At 41.5% G+C, this 21134-nt stretch overlaps 1 protein-coding gene across 17 annotated transcripts in view; it reads right to left on the bottom strand.

Annotated features, from left to right (window-relative positions):
- Window positions 1–18982, bottom strand: part of LOC110488057 (focal adhesion kinase 1) — a 177379-nt gene extending 158397 nt beyond the window's left edge. For 16 of the 17 annotated variants that reach the window (XM_090227718.1, XM_090227722.1, XM_090227724.1 and 13 more), the window contains exon 1: window positions 18585–18982. The gene's annotated coding sequence lies outside the window, so the exon portion shown is untranslated. The remainder of the gene's footprint in view (window positions 1–18584) is intronic. The other variant, XM_090227719.1, reaches the window with a different exon arrangement.
- Window positions 18983–21134: the final 2152 nt, after the last annotated feature.

Raw genomic sequence — 21134 nt, 5'->3', positions numbered from 1 at the left:
GTGTATGTATGAGGGTGGCTAAGGATGAGATCACCCCTCTCTAACAGCCTGGGGGGGTGCTCTCTGCTGACCCGGCTCTGAAAACACAGCCCAGTCATAGCGAGCATCCCAAATAGCACCCTGTTCCCTACAACGTGTAAATGCACTGCTTTTTAGGGCACTAGGTGGGGAATAAAGTGCCATTTGGAAGGAAGCCAAAAAAGCCCGGAGTACACACAGGACCATGATTAACTATGAGTTCATTTCCTCCCATAGTAAACTTTCTGCAGACTCTACTCAGTGTTTCCCCTAGATTAATTTACTGTAGCTGCACCCCTGCCCATTCATGTTAAATCCATAGATTAGTGCCTAATTTATTTATTTCAATTGACTGGTTTCGTTATATGAACTGTAACTCAGTAAAATCTTTGAAATTGTTGCATTTTTATTTTTGTTCAGTATACATATACAGTACCTCCTCATTCCAGGGTTTTCTTTATTTTTACTATTTTCTACATTGTTGAATAATAGTGAAGACATCAAAACTATGAAATAACACGTATGGATGGAATCATGTAGTAACCAAAACAGTGTTAAACAAATCAAAATATATTTTGTATTTGAGATTCGTCAAAGAAGCCACCCTTTGCCTTGATGACAGCTTAGCACACACTTGGCATTCTCTCAACCAGCTTCATGAGATAGTCACCTGGAATGCATTTCAATTAACAGGTGTAGGTGTGCCTTGTTAAAAGTTAATTTGTTGAATTTCTTTCCTTCTTAATGCGTTTGCGCCAATCAGTTGTGTTATGACAAGGTAGGGGTGGTATACAGAATATAGCCCTATTTGGTAAAACACCAAGTCCATATTATGGCAAGAACAGCTCAAATAAGCAAAGAGAAATGACGGTCCATCATTACTTTAAGGCATGAAGGTCAGTCAATCAGGAAAATTTTAACAACTTTGAAAGTTTCTTTAAGTGCAGTCGCAAAAACCATCAAGCACTATGATGAAACTGGCTCTCATGAGGACCGAGAGTTACCTCTGCTGCAGAGGAGAAGTTCATTAATTATCAGCCTCAGAAATCGACAATTAACTGCACCTCAGATTGCAGCCCAAATAAATGCTTCACAGAGTTCAAATAACAGACACATCTCAACATCAACTGTTCAGAGACTGCATGAATCAGGCCTTCATGGGCAAATTGCTGCAAAGAAACTACTACTAAAGGACACAGATAAGTTGAAGAGACTTGCTTGGGCCAAGAAACACAAGCAATGGACATTAGACCGGTGGAAACCTGTCCTTTGGTCTGATGAGTCCAACCGCTGTGTATTTGTGAGATGCAGAATAGGTGAACGGATGATCTCTGCATGTGTGGTTCCCACCGAGAAGCATGGAGGAGGTGGTGTGATGGTGCTTTCCTGGTGACACTGTCAGTGATTTATTTAGAATTCAAGGCACTCTTAACCAGCATGGCGACCACAGCATTCTAGTGGCACTATCATTTGTTTTTCAACAGGACAATGATCCCAAATACACCTCCAGGCTGTCTAAGGGCTATTTGACCAAGAAGGAGAGTGATGAAGTGCTGAATCAGATGACCTGGCTTCCACAATCACCCGATCTCAACCCAATTGACATGGTTTGGAATGAGTTGGACCGTGGAGAGAAGGAAAAGCAGCCAAAGATTTGGACTCATCAGACCAAAGGGCAGATTTCCACCAGTCTTATGTCCATTGTGCATGTTTCTTGGCTCAAGCAAGTCTCTTTGTCTTATTGGAGTCCTTTAGTAGTGGTTTCTTTGCAGCAATTTGACCATGAAGGACTGATTCATGCAGTCTCCTCTGAACAGTTGATGTTGAGATGTGTCTGTTACTTGAACTCTGTGAAGCATTTATTTGGTCTGCAATTTCTGAGGTGCAGTTAACTCTAATGAACTTATTCTCTGCAGCAGAAGTAACTCTGGGTATTCCTTTTCTGTGGCGGTCCTCATGAGGGCCACTTTCATCATAGCGCTTGATGGTTTTTGCGACTGCACTTGAAGAAACGTTCAATTTTCCGAATTGACTGGCCTTCATGTCTTAAAGTAATGATAGACTGTTGTTTCTCTTTGCTTATTTGAGCTGTTCTTGTCATAATATGGACTTGGGTCTTTTACCAAGTAGGGCTATCTTCTGTATACCACCCCTACCTTGTCACAACACAACTGATTGGCTCAAATGCATTAAGGAAAGAAATTCCACAAATGAACTTTTAACAAGGCACACCTGTTAATTGAAATGCATTCCAGGTGATTACCCCATGAAGCTGGTTGAGAGAATGCCAAGAGTGTGCAAAGCTGTCATCAAGGCAAAGGGTGCCTTCTTTGAAGAATCTCAAATATCAAAAACATTTTGATTTGTGTAACACCTTTTTGGTAACTACATGATTCCATATGTGTTATTTCATAGGTCTATTTCTAGGTCTTCACTATTATTCAAAAATGTAGAATATAGTCAAAATAAAGAAAACCCTGGAATGAGTAGGTGTGTCCAAACTTTTGACTGGTACTGTATATGCATATTTATTTATTTCCGCCTAGACGTGCTTTTAAATGGATAGTTGATGGCTCAATGACGGGAAGTCTATGGGAACAGCTAACATGTCATTGCGCTAAAGCTAATAGCAGTGCACCCTTGCCACCACTGCTGAAAAAATCCTAGGGGAAACACTGCTAGTGGAGTGAAATGCAGTAGTGAGGATAAAGAATACAGAACAACTAAACCAAGGCCAACCCACACATACTGGGTTCAAATTCCAGACATGTCACACTGAGACTACAAAGAAACAGAACAATGATTACTGGCAGGTTTTACAGTCACAACACATGTTGTGGTTGAATCAGCAGTCTGTGGGAGAAGGCGGTGATTATAAACAGTTACATTTCAGAGTTTTAGTGAGGAGTTCACAGGCTAATGCACAATGACAAACAAAATTAAAGCGACATAACGGAACATGTCATTATTACAACATAATAAACATTCTGAGCTCTACTGTACCTGAATAAGGCTCTAATGTACCTGAACATGTCCTGTCAGAGGAACAGACACACACTGTCTTACCAAACACAAGACCAAATTGGTAATAGGTCTAGCCTAATTTCATGGCAATATAAGCCATGGGCCACACTCACACATCACAAATGATAAAAGTGTTTGTGGTAGGGGTGGTATTGGATACCTGCTTTTGTTGCAGTATTTTCCCCAGACAGCTGTCTTGCACAGACAGAAAACACACCTATGAGAGAACACGTCAGAAACTCCAGACACCCACAAATAGACGTCCAGGTCTCCATGACTATTTGTTTGTATCATGTGTCTCACTGTTTCCAGCCAGGTTTCTCAAAACACCCCCTCCACAGGTAGACCCAGACACACTTGTCACTCAAAATATTTGGGGTCTTGAGGTGCTACTTCCAGATAGACACAGTGTCGAACATATGCTGAGCCAAACCCTGAAAGCTACACATCAGCATTCCATCAGCAAGCAGCCCATCTAACACACCATGACAAAGACAGACCATCACCAATCACCCATCGACAGACCATTTCAGAGCAATTTTTCCATCCTACACAACTAAGTCAATGTTATTGCCTAGCTAATATGTGCTCTCTTCAAGGAATTATTTCCCGATAAGAAGGTTATAGATATTAGACGGGGGATTCTGACAAAAAAATATATATATATATTTCCCCTTTATTTAACCAGGTAGGCCAGTTGAGAACAAGTTCTCATTTACAACTGCGACCTGGCCAATATAAAGCAAAGCAGTTGGACACATACAACAACACATAAAAAGTATATATACAGTGTGTGCAAATGAGGTAAGATAAGGGAGGTAAGGCAATTAATAGGCCATGGTGGCGAAGGAATTACAATATACCAATTAAACACTGTGTGTGTGTGTATATATACATATTATATATATAAATATACACAGTGCCTTGCGAAAGTATTCGGCCCCCTTGAACTTTGCCACATTTTGCCACATTTCAGGCTTCAAACATAAAGATATGAAACTGTATTTTTTTGTGAAGAATCAACAACAAGTGGGACACAATCATGAAGTGGAACAACATTTATTGGATATTTCAAACTTTTTTAACAAATCAAAAACTGAAAAATTGGGCGTGCAAAATTATTCAGCCCCCTTAAGTTAGTTGTTAAAAAAGTTTGAAATATCCAATAAATGTCGTTCCACTTCATGATTGTGTCCCACTTGTTTTTGATTCTTCACAAAAAAATACAGTTTTATATCTTTATGTTTGAAGCCTGAAATGTAGCAAAAGGTCGCAAAGTTCAAGGGGGCCGAATACTTTCGCAAGGCACTGTGTATATATATATATATACACACACACATATATATAGCTGAAGTCAGAAGTTTCCATACACTATATTGACATAACCTGAAAGGCAACTCAGCAAGGAAGAAGCCACTGCTCCAAAGCCGCCATTAAAAAAAAGCCAGACTACGGTTTACAACTGCACATGGGGACAAAGATCGTAGTTTTTGGTCTGATGAAACAAAAATAGAACTGTTTGGCCATAATGACCATTGTTATGTTGGGAGGAAAAAGTGGGAGGCTTGCAAGCTGAAGAACACCATCCCAACTGTGAAGCACGGGGTGGCAGCATCATGTTGTGAGGGTGCTTTGCTGCAGGAGGGACTGGTGAACTTCACAAAATAGATGGCATCATGAGGAAGGAAAATTCTGTGGATATATTGAGGCAACATCTCAAGACATCAGTAAGGAAGTTAAAGCAGGGTTGCAAATGCGTCTTCCAAATGGACAATGACCCCAAGCATACTTCCAAAGTTGTGGTAAAACGAAACAGACGCCACACAATTCCTCAAATGGCAGCTTCATTAAATAGTACCAGCAAAACACCAGTCTCAACGTCAACAGTGAAGAGGCGACCCCGGGATGCTGGCCTTCTAGGCAGAGCTGCAATGAAAAAGCCATATCTCAGACTGGCCAATAAAAATAAAAGATTAAGATAGGCAAAAGCACACAGACACTCGACAGAGGAACTCTGCCTAGAAGGCCAGCATCCCGGAGTCGCCTCTTCACTGTTGACGTTGAGACTGGTGTTTTGCGGGTACAATTTAATGAAGCTGCCAGTTGAGGACTAGTGAGGCGTCTGTTTCTCAAACTAGACATTCTAATGTGTACTTGTCCTCTTGCTCAGTTGTGTACCGGGGCCTCCCACTCTTTCTATTCTAGCCAGTTTGCGCTGTTCTGTGAAGGGAGTAGTACACAGCGTTGTACGAGATCTTCATTTTCTTGGCAATTTCTCGCATGGAATAGCCTTCATTTCTCAGAACAAGAATAGACTGATGAGTTTCAGAAAAAAGGTCTTTGTGTCTGGCCATTTTGAGCCTGTAATTGAACCCACAAATGCTGATGCTTCAGATACTCAACTAGTCTAAAGAAGGCCAGTTTTATTGCTTCTTTAATCAGAAAAACTGTTTTCAGCTGTGCTAACATAATTGCAAAAGGGTTTTCTAATGATCAATTAGCCTTTTAAATGATAAACTTGTATTAGCTAACACAATGTGCCATTGGAACACAGGAGTGATGGTTGCTGATAATGGGCCTCTGAATGCCTATGTAGATATTCCATTAAAAATACTGCCGTTTCCAGCTACAATAGTCATTTACAACATTAACAATGTCTACACTGTATTTCTGATCAATTTGTTGTTATTTTAAGGGACAAAAAAAACTTGCTTTTCTTTCAAAAACAAGGACATTTCTATGTGACCACAAACTTTTGAACGATAGTGTATATATATATCAACAAATTGGCAAGGGCACTAGAACAGTCTGCAGCACCCGTCCTCACCCTACTTGAATCTGAAATCAAATGTCCACTGTTTGCTGATGATCTGGTGCTTCAGTCCCCAACCAAGGAGGGCTTACAGCAGCACCTAGATCTTCTGCACAGATTCTGTCAGACCTGGACCTTGACAGTAAATCGCAGTAAGACAAAAATAATGGTGTTCCAAAAATGGTCCAGTTGCCAGGACCACGAAAACAAATTCCATCTTGACACCGTTGCCCTTGAGCACACAAAAAACAATACATCCTTCAGCCTAAAAATCAGCACAAAAGCTAACTTCCACAAAGCTGTGAACGATCTGAGAGACAAGGCAAGAAGGGCCTTCTACGCCATCAAAAACATCCCAATTAGTCAAAGCTTTTCTATGTACAGACTTAGTGAGCATAGCTTTGCTATTGAGAGAGGCCGCCGCAGGCAGACTTGGCTCAAGAGAAGACAGGCTATGTGCACACTGCCCACAAAATGAGGTGGAAACTGAGCTGCACTTCCTAACCATATTAGAGAAACATTATGTATTTTACTCAGATTACACAGACCCACAAAGAATTTGAAAACAAATCCAATTTTGATAATTGGCCATGTTCTGTTATAATCTCCACCCGGCACAGCCAGAAGAGGACTGGCCATCCCACATATGCTCTCTAATTCTCTCTTTCTTTCTCTCTCTCGGAGGACCTGAGCCCTAGGACCATGCCCCAGGAATACCTGACATGATGACTCCTTGCTGTCCCCAGTCCACCTGACTCTGCTGCTGCTCCAGTTTCAACTGTTCTGCCTTATTATTATTCGACCATGCTGGTCATTTATGAACATTTGAACATCTTGACCATGTTTTGTTATAATCTCCACCCGGCACAGCCAGAAGAGGACTGGCCACCCCACATAGCCTGGTTCCTCTCTAGGTTTCTTCCTAGGTTTTGGCCTTTCTAGGGAGTTTTTCCTAGCCACCGTGCTTCTACACCTGCATTGCTTGCTGTTTGGGGTTTTAGGCTGGGTTTCTGTACAGCACTTTGAGATATCAGCTGATGTACGAAGGGCTATATAAATAAATTTGATTTGATTTGATAAACTACCATATCTATTAGGTGAAATACAAGTGTGCAATCACAACAGCAAGATTTGTGACCTTTGTGAACGGGCAACCATAAAAAAAACACCATTGTAAATACAACCCATATTCATTTTTTATTTTCCCTTCTGTACTTTAACTATTTTAACATTGTTACAACACTGTACATAGCCATAATATGACATTTTAAATGTCTCTATTCGTTTGAAACTTGTGAGTGTAATGTTTACTGTAAATGTTATTGTTTATTTCACTTTTGTTTATTATCTATTTCACTTGCTTTGGCAATGTAAACATGCTTCCCATGCCAATAAAGCACTTTGAAATTAATTGAGAGAGAAACAGAGAGAAAGAGAGAGAGATTGAGAGAGAGAGAGAAAGAGGAGAGAAGAGAGAGAAAGCTAAATGGGGCCAGTGGTGACAGTACAGGGGGGGGTGGCAGATATGACAGAGCCTCACTGAGCTTCCTTATCTTCCCTCAAACCTGCTGGAATTCCACAGGCTGGCAGCAACCTTGCATCGTGTACCGTACGCTATGACAGCCTACGAGTTTCACCGCCCCTACCTGCTCACTACTTAGCCAACAAAATTCAACTGAGAAATGGGGGGAGAAGATACAGAGGAAATATAAACAGGCTCGCCATGAAACGGACTCAAGAGTGATTGTGAACACGTCTAACTACTGCACATATGCCTTTAACCAGGAAAGGATTTGTTGCCGAATAACAAACCGTTTAGTGCCGCTGGGCTATAAGGGCTTGTTACAAAGTACAAATCAGCTACAGTGCTGGTGCGTGACAGATATGCAGGAGTTGTGATAAACGTAAAGCAGGCCAGGCAGCCTCTTGTGCATGAATATCTATTGACCTTTAAATATCACGGTTGCGTCATAAATGCAGACCTGCCAACCTCGAAGAGTACCACTTCAGCCCGGCGGCGGCACGCGTGTGACAACCCACACTGCTCAAGTCATAGGCAAATTTATATTTTTAGTCTAATAATGATGTTGGCAGAAGACTGTCTCAGTAGGATCGGAAGGCTATAGACTACTTGGTACTTGGTAATTGGCTGCTCTTCAGTAACTAACTAGAAATACGTAAATGTACAATCGGGGGTGTAATCATTAGTCCAAACAGTTGCATAATGGAACATTTTGCCACTAAAATGAGAGTTTCTCTTGGGCGAATTCAGGTAAGTTCCTCCCTGTTTTGTTCAGTTTGCTTTAGATTAAGAAATCTTGTGTTTGATCCTAAATAAAATTGAGGTGGTCTCAATGACACACTTTCCCATTTTTCTAGATTAAATTTAGGGGTAATGACTATTCTAATTAATAGGTGTCTTTATGGGGATAGTTTAGTGAAAATGTAAACTGGCTTCTTCTTCATTTTGATTCAGGAGAACATTCTGAATAAGTAAATTACTGGATGCAATGTAGTAGTGTATCTTACTACAGGCTATTTGGAATATGAAACAACTGAACTTGGCCTGTATGAGCTTGTTGCAGATCTCCATCCCTGACCTCATCCATCAAGCTAGGTCTGACTACTATGCGACCATTTATTCAACATGCCATGTTGTCATTGGGGAATTGACAACTATCACACCATTAGCAGCCTAATGTTGACATACAGCTATATCAAGAGGACCAATAAAGAACGGATTAATTAACATAAGTGTACTAATCCATAACAATCGACATGACTTCCTGTGAAGGACGGTATTATCAGCGTAACACTGCACATGTTTCCTTGCTCCAAAGTGCGTTCGTGCCTACTACCGTTGCAGAAATCAAAGCATGTGCAGGCAAGAAACCGTTCTCACTTCGTTGACTGAACACTGTAGGTAGCTAACTACCTTCATCGTGATGACGCCTTAGCTAAGGAGCCAACTACGAAATAGTGGTTGTGCTTAACACATACAATTTTGGAAAATGTATTTGAAAGCAGTTTGTTCTCTAACTTTCCTGAGCCTTTTCCTTCACACATCAATGGTGTCAATGGACAAAGTGGAGGGTGCTATCCAGCTCGAGGGAGGGAAACAGAACTGCAGGGGGGCAGCCCAGAGCGGAGAGCTAGAGATTTTTACTCCTTGCCAAAGTCATCTGATGGGCTCAGCTCCAACTTTAGACAGTCGAGTCAAAAACCACAATGTGCCAACTAGAAGCCTATTTTAGGGTAGTTATTCGTACCTGCACAATTTGACCTCAAATTGTGTGTATAGTACGCATAATTTGTGCAAGTTGGCAGGTCTGCAAATGGCACACTATTCCTTTTAAAGTGTACTACTTTGGACCAGAGCCATTTGGGCTCTGGTCAAAAGTAGTGCACTGTATAGGGAATAGGAAGCCATTTGGGAAACACAGACAGTATCAGTCAGATCTTTGGACGCACCTTATCATTCAAGGGTTTTTTCTTAATTTGTACTATTTTCTACATTGTAGAATAATAGTGAAGACATCAAAACTATGAAATAACACATAGGGAATCATGTATTAAGCAACAAAAATTTACTGTATTTTCTATTTTAGATTCTTCAAAGTAGCTACCCTTTGCTTGATGACAGCTTTGCACACACTTGGCATTCTCTCAACCAGCTTCGTGAGGTAGTCACCTGGAATGCATTTCAATTAACAGGTGTGCCTTGTTAAAAGTTCATTTGTGGAATTTCTTTCCTTCTTAATGCATTTGAGCAAATCAGTTGTGTTGTGACAAGGTAGGGGTGGTATATAGAAGATAGCCCTACCTGGTAAAAGACCAAGTCCATATTATAGCAAGAACAGCTCAAATAAGCAAAGAGAAATGACAGTCCATCATTACTTTAATAAATGAAGGTCAGTCAATACGAAAAAAATCAAGAACTTTGAAAGTTTCTTCAAGTGCAGTTGCAAAAAACATCAAATGCTGTGATAAAACCGGCTCTCATGAGGACCGCCACAGGAAAGGAAGACCCAGAGCTACCTCTGCTGCAGAGGATAATTTCATAAGAGTTACCAGCCTCAGAAATTGCAGACCAAATAAATGCTTCACAGAAGTCAAGTAACAGACATCTCAACATCAACTGTTCAGAGGAGACTGCGTGAATCAGGCCTCCATGGTCAAATTGCTGCAAAGAAACCACTACTAAAGAACACCAATAAGAAGAAGAGACTTGCTTGGGCCAAGAAACACGAGCAATGGACATTAGACTGGTTGAAATATGTCCTTTGGTCTGATGAGTCCAAATTTGAGATTTTTGGTTCCAACTGCTGTGTCTTTGTTAGACGCAGAGTAGGTGAACAGATTATCTCCGCTTGTGTGGTTCCCACCGTGAAGCATGGAGGCGGTGTGATGATGTGGGGGGTGCTGTGCTGGTGACACTGTCAGTGATTTATTTAGAATTCAAGGCACACTTAACAAGCATGGCTCCCACAGCATTCTGCAGCAATACGCCATCCCATCAGGTTTGCGCTTAGTGGGACTCATTTGTTTTTCAGCATGACAATGACCCTACACTACTCCAGGCTGTGTAAGGGCTTTTTGACCAAGAAGGAGAGTGATGGAGTACTGCATCAGATGACCTGGCTTCCACAATCACCCGACCTAAAACCAATTGAGATGGTTTGGGATTAGTTGGACCGCAGAGTAAAGGAAAAGCAGCCAACAAATTCTCAGCATATGTGGGAACTCGTTCAAGACTGTTGGCAAAGCATTCCAAGTGAATCTGGTTGAGAAAATGTCAAGCGTGTGCAAAGCTGTCATCAAGGCAAAGGCTGGCTACTTTGAAGAAACAAAAATATTTTTGGATTTGTTTAACACTTTTTTGGTTACTACATAATTGTTATTTCATAGTTTTGATCTCTTCACTATTAGAGAGAGAAAGGGAGAGAGATGGAAAGGGAGAAAGGGAGAGATTGAGAGGAAGAGACATGGAAAGAAGGTGGTGGAAAGAGAGAGCGATGGAAAGGGAGTGAGATGGAAAGGGAGCGAGGGAGAGAGACGGAAAGGGAGCGAGATGGAAAGGGAGCGAGATGGAAAGGGAGCGAGGCAGAGAGACGGAAAGGGAGAGAGACGGAAAGGGAGCGAGACGGAAAGGGAGCGAGATGGAAAGGGAGCGAGATGGAAAGGGAGCGAGATGGAAAGGGAGCGAGATGGAAAGGGAGAGAGATGGAAAGGGAAAGAGACGGAAAGGGAAAGAGAGAGAAACGGAATGAGATGGAAAGGGAGACTGGGAGATATGGACAGGAAGAGAGGGAAAGGGACAGAGATGGAAAGGGAGAGAGATGGAAAGGGAGAAAGACGGAAAGGGAGAGAGACGGAAAGGGTGCCAGGTTTCCTCCAGACATGACACTTGGCATTCAGGCCAAATAGTTTAATCTTGGTTTCATCAGACCAGAGAATCTTGTTTCTCCTGGTCAGAGTAATTTAGGTGCCTTTTGGCAAACTCCAAGCGGCAGTCATGTGCAATTTATTGAGGAGTGGCTTCCGTCTGACCACTCTACCATAAAGGCCTGATCAGTGTAGAGCTGCAGAGATGGTTGTCCTTATGAAAGCTTCTCCCATTTCCATAGATGAACTATGGGGCTGTCAGAGTGACCATAGGATTCTTGGTCACCTCCCTGACCAAGGCCCTTCTCCACCGATTGCTCAATTTGGCCGGGCGGCCAGCTCTAGGAAGAGTCTTGGTGGTTCCAAACTTCTTTCATTTTAAGAGTGATGGAGGCGACTGTGTTCTTGGGGACCTTCAATGCTGCAGAAAAGTTTTGGTGCCCTTCCCCAGATCTGTGCCTCAACTCAATCCTGTCTCGGAGCTCTACGGACAATTCCGTCGACCTCATGGCTTGCTTTTGCTCTGACATGCACTGTCAACTATGGGACCTTATAGAGACAGGTGTGTGCCTTTCCAAATCTTGTCCAATCAATTGAATTTACCACAGGTGGACTCCAATCTAGTTGTACAAATATCTTAAGAATGATCAATGGAAACAGGATGCACCTGAGCTCATTTTTAGAGTCTCATAGCAAAGGGTCTGAATACTTATTTATGTTTTATATTTTATACATTTGCAAAAAATTTGAAAAACCTGTTTTCGCTTTGTCATTATGGTGTATTGTGTGTAGATTTATGAGGTAAAACATGTATTTAATCCATTTTAGAATAAGGCTGTAATGTAACAAAACGAGGGACAAGTCAAGTGCTCTGAATACTTTCTGAATGTACTGTACTACAGTACAACTGTATGAAAACTATTAGAAGTCTAATTCAAAAAACAAGAATGCTTGTGTAGAATGCCTTGCCACTGCCAATATTATTATTATTATTTTTTTTAATGAATATGTAACGCATTCCAGTGTTCACCAACCACAACATTCTGCTCCTAGTTCTCCAACCAGCCTGGATAAATGTCAGTGAGGAATAGTTGGGCTGAGAGAGTCAGTGTGTTTATCCCATCTTGTATTGCTGTTCAATACTTCCTGGTCAAGGTATCTAAACCTAGATGCCCAGGGATACACTCAACCCTGATCTAGACAGGCAGCATGACAGTGCGACTCACCCCTGAATCAGACAGACAGCATGACAGTGAGACTCACCCCTGATCCAGACAGACAGCATGACAGTGAGACTCACCCCTGATCCAGACAGACAGCATGACAGTGAGACTCACCCCTGATCCAGACAGACAGCATGACAGTGAGACTCACCCCTGATCCAGACAGACAGCATGACAGTGAGACTCACCCCTGATCCAGACAGACAGCATGACAGTGAGACTCACCCCTGGTCCAGACAGACAGCATGACAGTGAGACTCACCCCTGATCCAGACAGACAGCATGACAGTGAGGCTGGGTAGTCCTTACCTTCCAGTAGAACGCACGGTATGAAAAGTTCTGAGAAGCCAGGCAGCTCGCTAAAGATAGTCTAGACACATTCAGTACAGGTCTCAAGTGTCTGACTGACCACCTTAGCCTTCCTCTATGGCTTCTCACTGTCCCAAATAGCCTATATCCTGACTGCAGGTGAGACAGTACACAACCCCGTCCCGATCTAGGCTAAGAAATGGCTATTGTCTTTCCATTACAGCCGGAAGTCAAAGCAATGGTATTCCATGTAAAAAACAGATGTGCCTACACACTACAGAAGCTTTCCTTCATTGTGCCTACTGTAACCTGCTCTGTCCTCTTCTATGTAAGAAAACATATGTGACTGCCTACTGTACATTGTCTTCTATTTACCTTTAGAGGGAGTTGACATACAGGATATGTGCTGCATATGTGATAGCTAAACATGCAAAGAGAAATGGTAGTGGGGGTAGTGCGTATATCTCTCACCAGTTACCGAGGCTACACTGTGGTCCCTGACATGCTCTGCATAGATCTTCATCTCCTGGATGGAAGAGAATGGCTGGCAGACAGACCTGGCTTTGTTTGTTTTCCTCTTCCTGTCCTTGATCCTGCCTGCTAAGGCCACAGTAGGCCCGGGCCTGGGGAGTGTTCACTAGGCCAGGACACACCGTAGCTAAATTATTTGCAATGGGAAACGAACATATATAGTGTTAGAAGTAGTGCACTATTTAGGGAATAGGATTCCATTTGGGATGCAGCCAGAAAGAACACTGGAACCTTTAGCTTGAGGGGAAACATAGGCAGGGTAGTGGAGGCTAGTAGAGTGTAGTGGAGGGTAGTAGTTTGGGTTCACTTTAGCTCCCCCATCTCCTTCCTCTGCCATTTTAGCCCCTTTACAAAGAAACCACTCATGGAAAAAGACCTGGAAGTTGTTAGATTTGTTTATGTTCATTGAGGTTGATTAAATGTGTACCAGGATTAACTGTACTGTATTAATCTAAACCAAGCACAACACTATGCCCAGGGGCATTCAGACCATGGACATGTGGAACCATTTTTCTTTCAGAAACATTGAGAATGATTTGAATGGAAAGAGGAGTAGCAACTTCCCCATGATGCTCAAAGCACACCACAGGATTACAAACATAAATCCAAAATGTCTAACCACTGTAACGTTGTCCTCGCCACCAGTGAAAGGTGATGCTTTGACTTACAGCCGTATAATATTAGTAGCATGACTGTATGTTAAACGCATTATGAATGGATTCAAACTAAAGGTCAAAAACACCTCATCTCCCAGACACTGCAGAAGACCAGGGCTACAATGGCACCATATTCCCTACAAAGTGCCATACTTTTGACCAGAGCCCTATAGGATGCCTATGGGTGCCATTTAGGACACAGACCAGGTCTGAATGTCTAAAAGTCAATTTATGGTTGATCCAAAAATGTGGTCGGAGGCTCCGTATGGAGGGTGTGATGCAATTGCTGAGCCTCTGGATGCTTGTGCAGGCCAAATTGACCTCCGACCACATTGCTGTGCGCCTCTCAAATTTTGTAACAATGCGGAGGGCATAGCTCCGCATAGCTCCGCATTGACATGATTGGTTGATGGTAGGTGGGGGCGGTACGTCCTGTATAAACACAGTCACTACCTTCCACAATACTAATCTAAATGACACGGTAAAAAGAAGGAAGCCTGTACAGAATACAAATATTACAAAACATGCAACCTGTTTGCATCAAGGCACTAAAGTTTTATTGCAAAAATAATTGCCAAAGCAATTAACTTTTTGTCCTGAATACAAAGTGTTATATTTGGGACAAATCAAATACAACACATTACTGAGTACCACTCTCTATATTTTCAAGCATATTGGGAGCTGCATTATGTTATGGGTGTGCTTATAATTAAGGACAGGGAAGTTATTGAGGAGGAAAAAAGCACAGGCAAAATCCTAGAGGAAAACCTGGTTTAATCTGTTTTACAACAGACACTGGGAGACTAATTCACCTTTCAGCAGGACAATAACCTAAAACACAAGGCCAGATCTACACTGGAGTTGCTTGCCAAGAACAGAGTGAATGTTCCTGAGTGGCAAAGTTGACTTAAATCTACTTGAAAATCTATGGTAAGACTTGAAAATGGCTGTCTTGTAATGATCAACTATACACTTGACAGAGCTTGAAGAATTGTATAAAGAATAATGGGCTCCTGAGAGGGGCAGTGGTCTAAGGCACTGCATCTCAGTGCTAGAAGGTCACTACAGACCCCCTGGTTCGAATCCAGGCTGTATCAGAACCGGCTGTGATTGGGAGTGCCATAGGGTGTCACACAATTGGCCCAGCGTCATCCGGGTTTGGCCAGTGTAGGCCGTCATTGTAAATAAGAATTTGTTCTTAACTGACTTGCCTGGTTAAATAAAGGTTCAATTTAAAAAGATAATGTGCAAATATTGAACAATCCAGGTGTGCAAATCTCTTAGAGACTTACAAAGAAAGACTCACAGCTGTAATCACTGCCAAATGTGATTTTATCATGTATTGACTCAGGGGTGTGAATACTTTAAATTTACATTTCAGTATATTTGCAAGATTTTCTAAAAACATGTTTTCACTTTGTAATTATGGGGTATTGTGTGTAGATGGGTGAGAATATGTATTTATTCAAAAGATTTTGAATTCAGGCTGTAACACAAAATGTGGAATAAGTTGAGGGGTATAAATCATTTCTGAAGACACTGTATATAGGGGACGTGGAACGCCTTCACAGAAGATTGGAGGCTGTTATAGCAGTTAAAGGGGGGACCAACTCCATATTTATGCCCATGATTTTGGAATAAGATGTTATATTCCGGTCTCTGACATCTCTCGTTCTGATATTTCAGATTTTTGTGTGTATTGTTTTTAATTGGTAGGTATTACTGCACTGTTGGAGTAGGAAACACTAGCACTTCGCTGCACCTGCAAATCTGTGTATGTAACCAATAAACTTCTATTTAATTCGACAATACCTCAGTTTATCCACACTGGTTTTTTTCACAATATATGGTTGTTTTTGTGTTTTTTTCCACAGTGTAAGACAACACAATTTTCCTAATTGAGACTTACTAGAGGAAGAGAATAAAGGCTGTCAAGCAGCCTCACATAGTCATTGACTTCAATTGACAGGTCAGTCAGCCAATACAGTAATCAGTAGCCAGTATCCTCCACACTATTCATTTAAGATTATGCTGCTAAGGCTATCACAGTACACTTTATAATATATTATAAACTGGGTGGTTCGAGCCCAGAATGACGATTGGCTGACAGCCATGGTATAACAGACCATATACCACGGGTATGACAAAACATTTATTTTTAATGCTCTAATTACATTGGTCGTGTTTAAGAACAGCCCTTAGCCGTGGTATATTGGCCATATACCACACCTCTCCCCAGGCCTTATTGCTTAATATATAATATCGTTTATAATATAGTTATAATAGAGGACAATCACACACGCAGGCATTTACATACAGACTGAAAACAACAACTGTTTTCAATCAACTCATCCATTCTCACAGAGAGAGTTCAAAGAGTTATGAATGAACACATCTATGAAACATACAAGCTATGATCAGAGGGAAACTGGAGTCAATTAAACTTGGAGTGAACTGCAACATGATGCTGGCTGTGAAACCATGCTGCGGACCGAGTGGAAGCAATAAACTTGATGTTAATCTGTTATTTACGCCTTCGACCAAAGAAATGGAGAGAATAATGAAACAAAGTGTTCAAAATGGACACAGACACACACACACACAAAGACACTCCATCTTTGTTTTGTAATTATGGTTTAGGGATCTGAGGCTGGAACTCCAACGTGTCCATTATAAATGCCAGCAGCAGAACAGACCTACTCTAAAACCTGTGTTTGTGAAACATGTTATTTACCACTGCAGCTCATCAGGTCAAAATGCAACACAACAATTCACATAATAGCCACAGCTGCATCACAGCACAGCAAATCCTCTCTCTTCTCAATCTCTCACACACACAATATGAAACTGCTGCTGCTGAGTAGAGAGGAAAAAGGCGTTTCCCCCCCAGAATCCTGAGGGACAGTGTGTCTTGTGTGTGTGAGGCAGCCAGGCTAGGCTGCATCCTGGAAGGCCAATCTAATGCAGAATGCAGCAGCACAACTGGAGAACATTGTTAATTTGTCCTTCCTGTCACAGCCGCTGCTTCAGGCACAGCTACTCTTCCTCTGCAGCTAAAACAACAATAGGCAGAATAAGGAGGATGATGTGGAATATAGCCTATGTCCGTGTGGGATCCCAACTTGCCTGAGGTGGATATGATGAGCATGGTTAGGTCTAGGCGTACTCAGTGGACAATGTCATGTGTGCACGCACACTGACAGACACAGACACAAGCATGCATCCACGCACGTACTCACAGACACCCACCGAGTGGCCCCTGGAAGTCTTGGAATTAATTCATTAAGCAATGAATGAGTCAAATCAAAGTCTGTGTTTCCTTTCATCCCCCGTTTTACTGCCAAGCCATTAGATTACAAACTGTACAAGTGTTTGTTTATGTGTCATCATGAAGTCTGTATCTGTCTACACATCTGCTCTCCTGGCTCTGAAAGTGTACTTTCAAAAGTGGGGGATCTGGTCCTGTATTTGTCAAGTGTCTCAGAGTAGGAGTTTTGATCTAGGATCAGTATTGCCATTTAAATCGTAATAATTCAGACTATTATAGACAAGGTTAACCTGATCCTAGATCAGCACTCCTACTCAGAGACACTTAATCAAGTGGCCCAGAGTGCAATACTGTCTGTCCCACCCTTCACTCTTTACAGAGGTTTATTGTGAGTCTCAAGCAGACAAGTAGATGTTTGGAACGTCCCTGAAAAACATTGGGATAGTCAACACGAACACAATATTATGGCAGACCAAGGTCATATGGCATATCAAAAACCGATTTCACCTTTTTGTGTGTGTGTGTGTGTATATGAACGAGAGAGAGAGAGAGTATGTGATATATAGACTTATTTCATAATGTATAACATGAACGTCAGACTATCCTATCACATTCACGAGTCTCCTGGATTTCGGCTAAATGAACTAAAATTAGCCTAACAATGACAATATATGGCTGGTGGTTTACACTCAGGAGTCACTCACTGCTCCTAAAAATACAGGCCTTCACTGCACTGTAATTTAAAGGGCCTCGGGCTACGCGAAGCTTACAGTTGTAAACAGTAACAAGAATTCCACGGCAATAGTCAAATATAATGGCAGCCGTAGGCTTCACATGGGTGTAACTGTAGCGAATCACAAATCTTCAGGAAACACCCATAGGCTAGGCTACCTATAGTTAGTTACCACATACATCTCTCAGAAAGGTAGTCTAGATAGACTACACAAACGAAACAATAATTGAATAGACTATGCTCTAAGACTTTAAGATCATATTGTGGAAAGAAATGTAATATACAACCATTTCTGGAGATTCCCGAGTCATTGTTAACTAAATGTACAGTAACGTTACTTTCCTGAAGATTTAATCAATGGCAACCAACATTTTTTGTTAGCTTGAATTGGTTAACGTTACTGTTACGTTTGGCACATTATAGCGATGAAGTATCAATTGAGCGACAACACCAATGATTGAGCATCACCTCAGAATATTAACTGATATGGAAAATAACTTATAATTTTATGTGAAGAAAACGTCAGTGTCGGCACAGCAAATCCTCCATCACACACACAGGCTTCAACGGGAAGCCGCCTACATTTTACATAAAAATATAACATAATAAACATGACTGTACTCACTTTGTCCTTTCCGATTCGCGTGTCGGATCAATTCACTTTAGTTAACCGTTTTAATTCCTCGTTTACATGTGTATTAAATCCGTTAAAAACTGAAGTTGCTTAGCGGTTCCTGCGCTTTCCTTTCTCTGCCCACCACTCCAGGCTCGTTGAGTTCTGTATATTCCCCATCCTGAGCCGAGCATTCCAATATGGCTGACAGGAACAACCGGCCTACAGTTGAAGCAACTACACCCCTCACAGGAAAATTGTGAAGCAGGCAGGCGTTAGAAAAACTGTAACAGGCAGTGCCACACACTCACCAAACATTCATGCCAGCACACCTTGAGTGTTACTTTAAAACAGCATTCTACTTGAAATGTTTCAAGTCATGGTGATTCATTTTGCGATGCCCCAGCAATGACTGTAATACGCGACATCAAAGGCTACAATGTAACGTTCTAAAATTTAAGGCTGCCCCAGAAGTCGATGTGTATGTTTTTTTTTTATTTTTTACAATGTTACAAATTATCTGTGAGCTGCTAATGTAATAATCATTTTACGCAGTTCTGTATGTTATACGCTACTGTATAATTTTGAACATAGCTGTTATTGCATATATTTGAATCGATCTTATCATTTTCAAAAGGTTTTATTTAGTTTCTATTTATGTGGTTGTGTGTGTATGTATTTGACTGAATGACCACTTGCTATCCTACTTCTCTGCACACAATTTGTTCACACACCACAAGTAATGTTTAATTTCAAGTAGAAGGGGTTGCCTCTAAAGTAGCCTAGCTAGCCTACATATCTAGAGTCATATCTCTCCACTCCAACCCTACCATTAGAGGACAAAGTAAAGTTGATGACATGATGTGTGCATTGGCGCATACACTGTCTGCATGCAGTGGAGTCAAGTTACCTGGAGACTGATTTATTTATCAACAAAAAGGGACACGATTTACTAATTGCGTCACCCTTCCCCCACATCAGAGGGGTGCAAGGCCAGCAACACCTGTTCACTGGTAACCGGACTCTCCTTCTCATTCTCTTTTGAGGAAATCACAACTATGTTTTTTGTTGTTGCTGGATTTCCACCACAAAGAGTAAGTGTATGACTGATATCTTGTCATTACAGTAATGATTCAATGCTTACCTGCAGTCCTATATGGGTGTTGTGATGGATGTGCACTACTGTGGTATCCATCATATAAGGGAAACATAATTCCCACTACATATGATTAGGTGTGTGATACAATAGTTGAGTGCGAGGACTCTTGATAAAGAGAGACTCAATGGAACTTCAATACAACTAACAGTACCCACCGTGGCCTGAACTACGGTGGCAAGAAAAAGTATGTGAACCCTTTGGAATTATCTGGATTTATGCATAAATTGGTCATAAGTCACAACAATAGACACACACGTTCTGCTTAAACTAATAACACACAAATTGTATTTTTCTTGTCTATATTGTATACATCGTTTAAACATTCACAGTGTAGGTTGGAAAAAGAATGTGAACCCCTAGGCTAATGACTTCTCCAAAAGCTAATTGGAGTCAGGAGTCAGCTAACCTTGAATCCAATCAATGAGACAAGATTGGAGATGTTGGCTAGAGCTGCCCTGACCTATAAAAAAAAAAACACACAATTTGAGTTTGCTATTCACAAGCAGCATTGCCTGATGTTGTAACGATTCTCTTCTTGTGAAGTAGAGGCGGACCAAAGCGCAGCGTGGTGGTTGTTCATTGTAATTTATTGACGACACTATACATGAACAAACTAACGAAAAAACAAGAAACGTGAGAACTCAAAACAGCCCTGTCTGGTGAGAACACAAAAACAGGAACAATCACCCACAAACACACAGTGAAACCCAGGCTACCTAAATATGGTTCCCAATCAGAGACAATGACGAACACCTGCCTCTGATTGAGAACCATATCAGGCCGAACATAGAACTAGACAAACTAGACATGAAACATAGAATGCCCACTCAGATCACACCCTGACCAACCACAACATAGAAATATACAAACATAGACTGCCCACCCAACTCACGCCCTGACCATACTAAATAAATACAAAACAACAGAAATAGAGGTCAGAACGTGACAGATGTGAACCATGCCTTGAAGAAAATAGATCTCAAAAGACCTAAGATCAAGAATCGTTGACTTGCATAACGCAGGAAATGGTTACAAAAGTATCTCCAAAAGTCTCAATGTTCATCAGTAAGACAAATTGTCTATAAATGGAGAAAGTTCAGCACTGTTGCTACTCTCCCTAGGAGTGGCTGTCCTGCAAAGATGACTGCAAGAGCACAGCGCAGAATGCTCAATGAGGTTAAGAAGAATCCTAGAATGTCAGCTAAAGACTTACATAAATCTCTGGGACATGCTAACATCTCTGGTGAGTCTACGATACGTAAAACAGTAAACAAGAATGGTGTTCATGGGAGGACACCCCGGAAGAAGCCATTGCTGTCCAAAAAAACATTGCTGCATGTCTGAGGTTCGCAAAATAGCACCTGGATGTTCCACAGTGCTACTGGCAAAATATTCTGTGGACA

The sequence above is a fragment of the Oncorhynchus mykiss genome, chromosome 30 (assembly GCF_057628025.1).
Source record: "Oncorhynchus mykiss isolate SJ-2025 chromosome 30, ASM5762802v1, whole genome shotgun sequence".
NCBI classification, from domain to species: Eukaryota; Metazoa; Chordata; class Actinopteri; order Salmoniformes; family Salmonidae; genus Oncorhynchus; species Oncorhynchus mykiss.
This window is presented reverse-complemented; position numbering and strand designations above follow the sequence as displayed.